This window comes from Orycteropus afer, unplaced genomic scaffold (assembly GCF_000298275.1).
Source record: "Orycteropus afer afer isolate SDZICR_OR568_19922 unplaced genomic scaffold, OryAfe1.0 scaffold00771, whole genome shotgun sequence".
NCBI lineage: Eukaryota > Metazoa > Chordata > Mammalia > Tubulidentata > Orycteropodidae > Orycteropus > Orycteropus afer.
Window position 1 is genome coordinate 639,749 of NW_006922358.1, and position 5,965 is coordinate 645,713.

The following is a 5,965-nucleotide window of genomic DNA, read 5'->3' on the forward strand; positions in this document are numbered from 1 at the left end:
GCCTCCTGGTCTATGTACAGGTTCCTCTTGAGTACAATTAAGTGTTCTGGAATTCATATTCTTATCAATGTTATTGATAATTTCCTATGATTCACACAATCAAAAGCTTTTGTATAGTCAATAAACCATAACACCTTTCTAGTATTCTTTTTTTCAGCCAAGATTCATCTAACATCAGCAATGATATCTCTCATTCCACATCCTGTTCTGAATCCTGCTTGCATTTCTGGAAGTTCTCTATCAATATCTGCTGCAGGCATTTTTGAATTATCTTCAGTAAGATTTTATTTGCATATGATATTAATGATATTGTTTGATAGTTTCAAATACTGGGAATTTATTAAGCTGAAAATACTGGGATCACCTTTCTTTAGAATGGGTACAAATATGGATATCTTCTAGTCAGTTAGCCAGGTAGCTGTCTTCTAAATTACTTGTCATAGAAGAGCAAGTGCTTCCAGCATGGCATCTGTTTGTTGAAACATCTCATTGAGTATTCCATCAATTCCTGGAGTCTTGTTTTTCATTATTTTCTTCAGTGCAGCTTTGACTTCTTCTTTGAATATCATTGGTTCTTGATCATATACCATCTCCTGAAGTAGCTGAACCTTGAGCAGTTCTTTTTTGGTACAGTAACTCTGTGTATTCCTTTTGTCTTTTGGTTTTTCCTGCAATGTTCAATATTTTGCCAATAGAATCTTTCAATATTGTAAATCAAGGCTTGAATTTTTCCTTCAGTACTTTCACCCTGAGAAATGTCAAGCATGTTCTTCTTTTATCATTTCCTAACTCCAAATTTTCACACATTTCATTATAATTGGCTTTGTCTTCTTGAGCTGCTCCTTGAAATCTTTTGTTCAGCTCTTTTATTTTGTCATTTCTTCCATTTGCTTAAGCTACTCTCCACTCAAGGGCAAGTTTCAGAATTTCTTCTGATATCCATTTTGGGTCATTGGTGTTCAATGCATCTAATCTATTCTTTAGATGGTCTCTCTCTCTCTCTCTCTCTATATATATATAGATAGATAGATAGATAGATAGATAGATAGATAGATAGATATAGATAGACAGATAGATAGATATTTGTTTTGCAATTGCTCCCCCCCCCTTTTTTTTTTTTTAATGCAGTTTGAGTTTTTTCTTCTCTAGCTTTTGTTTTTGGAGTTTTATTTATTTATTTAGTTAGTTTGTTTAAGGGAGTGAAAGACAGCAACTCTTCCAACACAACCCAACCAGACCTGCCTCTCCTGCAGCTGACCAACACTAGAGAGCAAAGAATACCAGCTTCATTAACTCTCAACTGCTCCAACAGAGATATGTGAATCCACTCATTCTCTTTCACACATTAAACATAAATACAACACCAGCACAGTGTCTAGGAGACAACAGACCATCATAGTCCACACAAAGAAGTAAGATAAAGTAGAAACAAGGGAACAAGATACACAGAAAACATCCCTAAGGAAGAAGTATCATTGGAACTCCCTTATAAGGAATTCAAAATAATTATATTTAGGTAGGAGCTCTGGTAACATAGTACCTGAGGCACTTGGTTGCTAACCAGAGGGCTGCCAGTTCAAACCCCCAGCCACTCCTCAAAAGGAAGGATGGACAATCTACTTCCATAGTGATACCAACTCAGAATCCCAAGGAAGGGTCACTATGAGTTGGGTCCAATTCAGTGGCACATAACAACAACAATGGACTGAGAGACAGATCAAGAAAAGCACTGACAAGATCAAGGAAAACACTGACAACATTAAGGAAAACACAAACAAAACTCTAGAAAACTTTAAGAAAACAATACAAGAACAAATTGGCAAAATAAACAAAAAATTTAAAATGATACAAAACAAATAGAAATTCAGAAGATTAATACTAAGATTTCAGGAGGAAAAATAAGACATTGAATTGTCAAAAGAGTAGAATCAAATCAACAGAAGACAGAATGAATGAGATTGAAGACGAATACTTCAATACTACTTTATTAAGGCATCAATCAAACAAAAAGATCAAAACAAAATATAGAAAGCCTAAGATTCATGTGAGATAGCATCAAGAGGAATAACCTACATGTAGCTGGAATTCCAGAAGAGCAAGAGACAAATAAATCCACAAATTGTCTTAGATTTATTGGAAGAGAATTTTCCTAATATGATGAAAAAAGAGAATGCATCCATTCAAGAAGTACAATGAACCCCAAACAGGATAGACCCCAAAAGAAAATCACCAAGACATATCATAATAAAGCTCACCAAAACCAAAGACATAGATAGAATCCTGAAAACAACATGGGAAAAATGAAAAGTGACCTATAAAAGGCAACAAATAAGACTAAGTTCTTATTTCTCAGCAGAAACTATGCAGGCAAGAAGGCAATGGGATGATGTATATAAAACCCTAAAAGGAAAAAAAATCTCCAACCAAGAATTATATATCCAGAAAAATTGTCTCTCAAATATGAGGGTGAAATTAGTTTTACTGATAAGCAGAAATTAAGGGAATTGTGAAAACCAGACCAACCTTCCAGGAGATGTAAAAGGGAACCCTTCTGATAGAGAACCAACAACAGCAAACACACTAATGATTAACACACATGATGCCACCATCTCTGGTATAGAAGGATACAAAGTAAAATAATCTTATAAGATGGAAAACAGGGAACCAGAGACATTAATTGGTAAATGAGGACAACTACATACCAAAAAGAGGGAATAAATAATGTAGTTACGGAACTTCTAAATGGTGAGGAAATCAATACTGTGAGAGAGAAAAGATTGTTTAAAACATGGAAAGAAAATAATAAATCACAGGGTAATCTCAAAGAAAAATAATTAACTTTTGCACCAATATAAAAAGGAGGGCAAGCACAAGTATTTAGAAAATACAAAACAGTAGCAACAAAGGAGATGATAACATGATTCATAAACAATATGAGCTCAGCACAGAAGATTATATGGAACAAAGAAATCAGCAACACCACAGAAAAAACACATAACAAAATGACATCAATAAATTCATATTTGTTGACAATTACACTGAATGTCAATGGATTAAATGCACCACTTAAGAAACAGAGTTACAGACTGGATAAGAAAACATGACCTATCAATATACTGTCTACAAGAGATTCAAAGACAAAGACAAAAATAGTCTAAAAATCAATGGTTGGAAAGAGATATACCAATCAAATGACAACCAAAAATGTTCAGGAGTGGCAATATTAATTTTTGATAGAATAGACTTTAAGAAAAAAACAATCATAACAGACAAAGAAGGACATTATGTAATGATTAAAGGATCAAATGAAAAAGGGGATATAACCAGAATAAATATCTATTTACCCAATGAAAAAGCTCAAAATACATAAATCAGACTTTAACAGAATTGGAAAGACAAACAGATGACTCCACAGTCATTGTAGGAGATCCTAATATACCATTTTCAATAAGAGATAGACCAACTGGAAAGAAATTCAACAAAGATGCAGAAGAATTAAACAATACAAGCAACCATCTTGACCTTATAGACATCTACAAAGCACTTCACCCAATGCCAGCAGAACATACATTCCTTTCCAGCATACAGAGAATGTTTTCCAGGATAGACTATATGTTAGGCCACAAACAAGGCTCAATAAATTTAAAAACATTGAAATACTGCAAAGCATCTTCTCAGATCACAATGCTATCCAATTAGAAATCAATACTAGGAAGACCAATGGGAAAAGAGCAAACACATGGAAACTGAATAACACCGTCCTTAAAAATGACTGGGTAATACAAGTAATAAAAATTAAATTAAAAAATTCCTTGAATCAAACAAGAATAAAAACTCAACATACCAGTCTTTGGAACACAGTAAAAGCAGTGATCAAAAGGCAGTTTATAACAATAGATGCACACATCAAAAATGAAGAGCCAAAATCAACACCTTAACCCACCATTCCCAACAATAAAAAAAAAAAAAAAAAAAAAAAAAAAAAAAAAAGCTTATAGTCACCAGAAGAAAAGAAATAATACCAATTCAATCAGAAGTAAATGAAACAGAAAACAGAAAGTTAATAGAAAAAAAATCAACAAGACTAGAAGCTGGTTCTTTGAAAAGATTAGTAAAATTGCAAAAGCACTGGCAAACTTAACAAGGGAAAATAAGGACAAGATTCAAATAACATGAATAAAAAATGGAAGAGGTGACATCATAATAGAACCATCAGAAATAAAATGAATGTCAGTATATTATGAAGAACAGTACTCCAAAAGTTTGAAAACCTAGAAGAAATGACAGGTTTCGAGAAGCACACTACTTACTTAAACTAACACAGACTGAGACAGAAAACTTGAAAAGAAGAAATTGAAACAAATTGAAAAGGTCATAAAAAAGTAACCAACAAAAAAAAGTCCCACCCTAGACATTTTCACTGTAAAATTCTACCAATCATTCAGAGAAGAGCTGACACCAGTCCTCCTCAAACTATTCTAGAACTTGGAAAAGGATGGAATCCTCCCTAATTCATTTTACAAAACAAGCATAACTTTTATACCAAAACCAGGCAAAGACACCACTAGAAAGGAAAACTACAGACTAGGAAAACTACTTCATGAAAATAGATGCAAAAATCTTCAATAAAATCCTAGCCAATAGACTCCAAAACATATAAAATATATATATATATATAGTGACCAACTGGGATTCATACCAGATATGCAGGATTGTCCAACATTTGAAAAACAATCAACGTAATCCATCACATAAGTAAAGTAAAGGAAAAGAATCACATGATCATATCATTATAGGCATAAAAGGCATTTGATAAAATCCAACACCCATTCCTGATTAAAAAAAAAAACTCTCAGAAAAATAGGAATAAAGAGGAAATTCCTCAACAAAATGAAGGATGTATATGCAAAACCAACAACCAATGTTCTTCTCAATGGAGAGAGACTGAAACCACTCCCCTTGCAAACAAGAAAGAGAAAAGGATGCCTTGTATCTCCAGTTCTATTCAACATTGTACTGGAAGTCCTAGCCAGGGCAATAAGGCAAAAAAAGGAAAATCGAAGGCATCCAAATTGGTAAGGAAGATGTCAAACTATCCCTATTTGCTGATGATATGATCCTATACATAGAAACCCAAGAGATTCAGCAAGAAAATTACTGGCACTTACTGAAAGATTTAGCATAGTGACAGGATACAAGATCAATATACAAAAATCACTTGGATTCCTCTATACCAGCAGAGAAGTCTCTGAAAAGGAAATAAGGAAATCAATATCATTTACAGTAGCTACCAAAAAGATAAAAAAACTGGGAATAAATCTTACCAGGAACATAAAGGCTTATACAAAGAAAATTACAAAACACTATTTCAAGAAATACGAGTAATCCACATAAATGGAAGGACATACCATACTCATGGATAGGAAGATTGAACATTGTGAAAATGTCAACACCACCGAAAGCAATCTATCCATTCCATGCAATCTCGATCCAGATTCCATCAACATTCTTTGAGGATATGGAAAAAACAATGTCCGATTTTATATGAAAAGGAAAGAGACCTCAGATAAGCAAAGCACTACTGAAGAATAAGAACAAATTAGGAAGTCTCAAACTCCCAGATCTCCAAACCTACTATACAACAACAGTTGTCAAAACAGTAGATATTGTGCTCACTTCGGCAGCAATATACTAAAATTGGAACAATACAAAGAACACTAGCATGGCCCCTGCAGAAGGATGACACACAAATTTCTGAAGTGCTTCATATTTTTACAACCACTGTGGAAAGCAGTATGGCAATCCCTTAAAAAGTTGGAATTAGAAAAACCATTTTGACCTAGCAATCCCATTACTAGGTATATATCCTTGAGAGGAAGATTGGGCAATCTACTTCCATAGTGATACTGCCTCAGAAACCCAAGGTAGCTGTGAGTTGGACTCAACTTGACAGCAGTGAGTTTGT

General features: G+C 33.8%; 1 non-coding gene across 1 annotated transcript; it reads left to right on the plus strand.

Annotated features, from left to right (window-relative positions):
• Positions 1-5,669: 5,669 nt before the first annotated feature.
• LOC122151827 lies at positions 5,670-5,774 on the plus strand. Its single transcript, XR_006164286.1, has one exon. It is a non-coding gene; the product is annotated as a U6 spliceosomal RNA (small nuclear RNA).
• Positions 5,775-5,965: the final 191 nt, after the last annotated feature.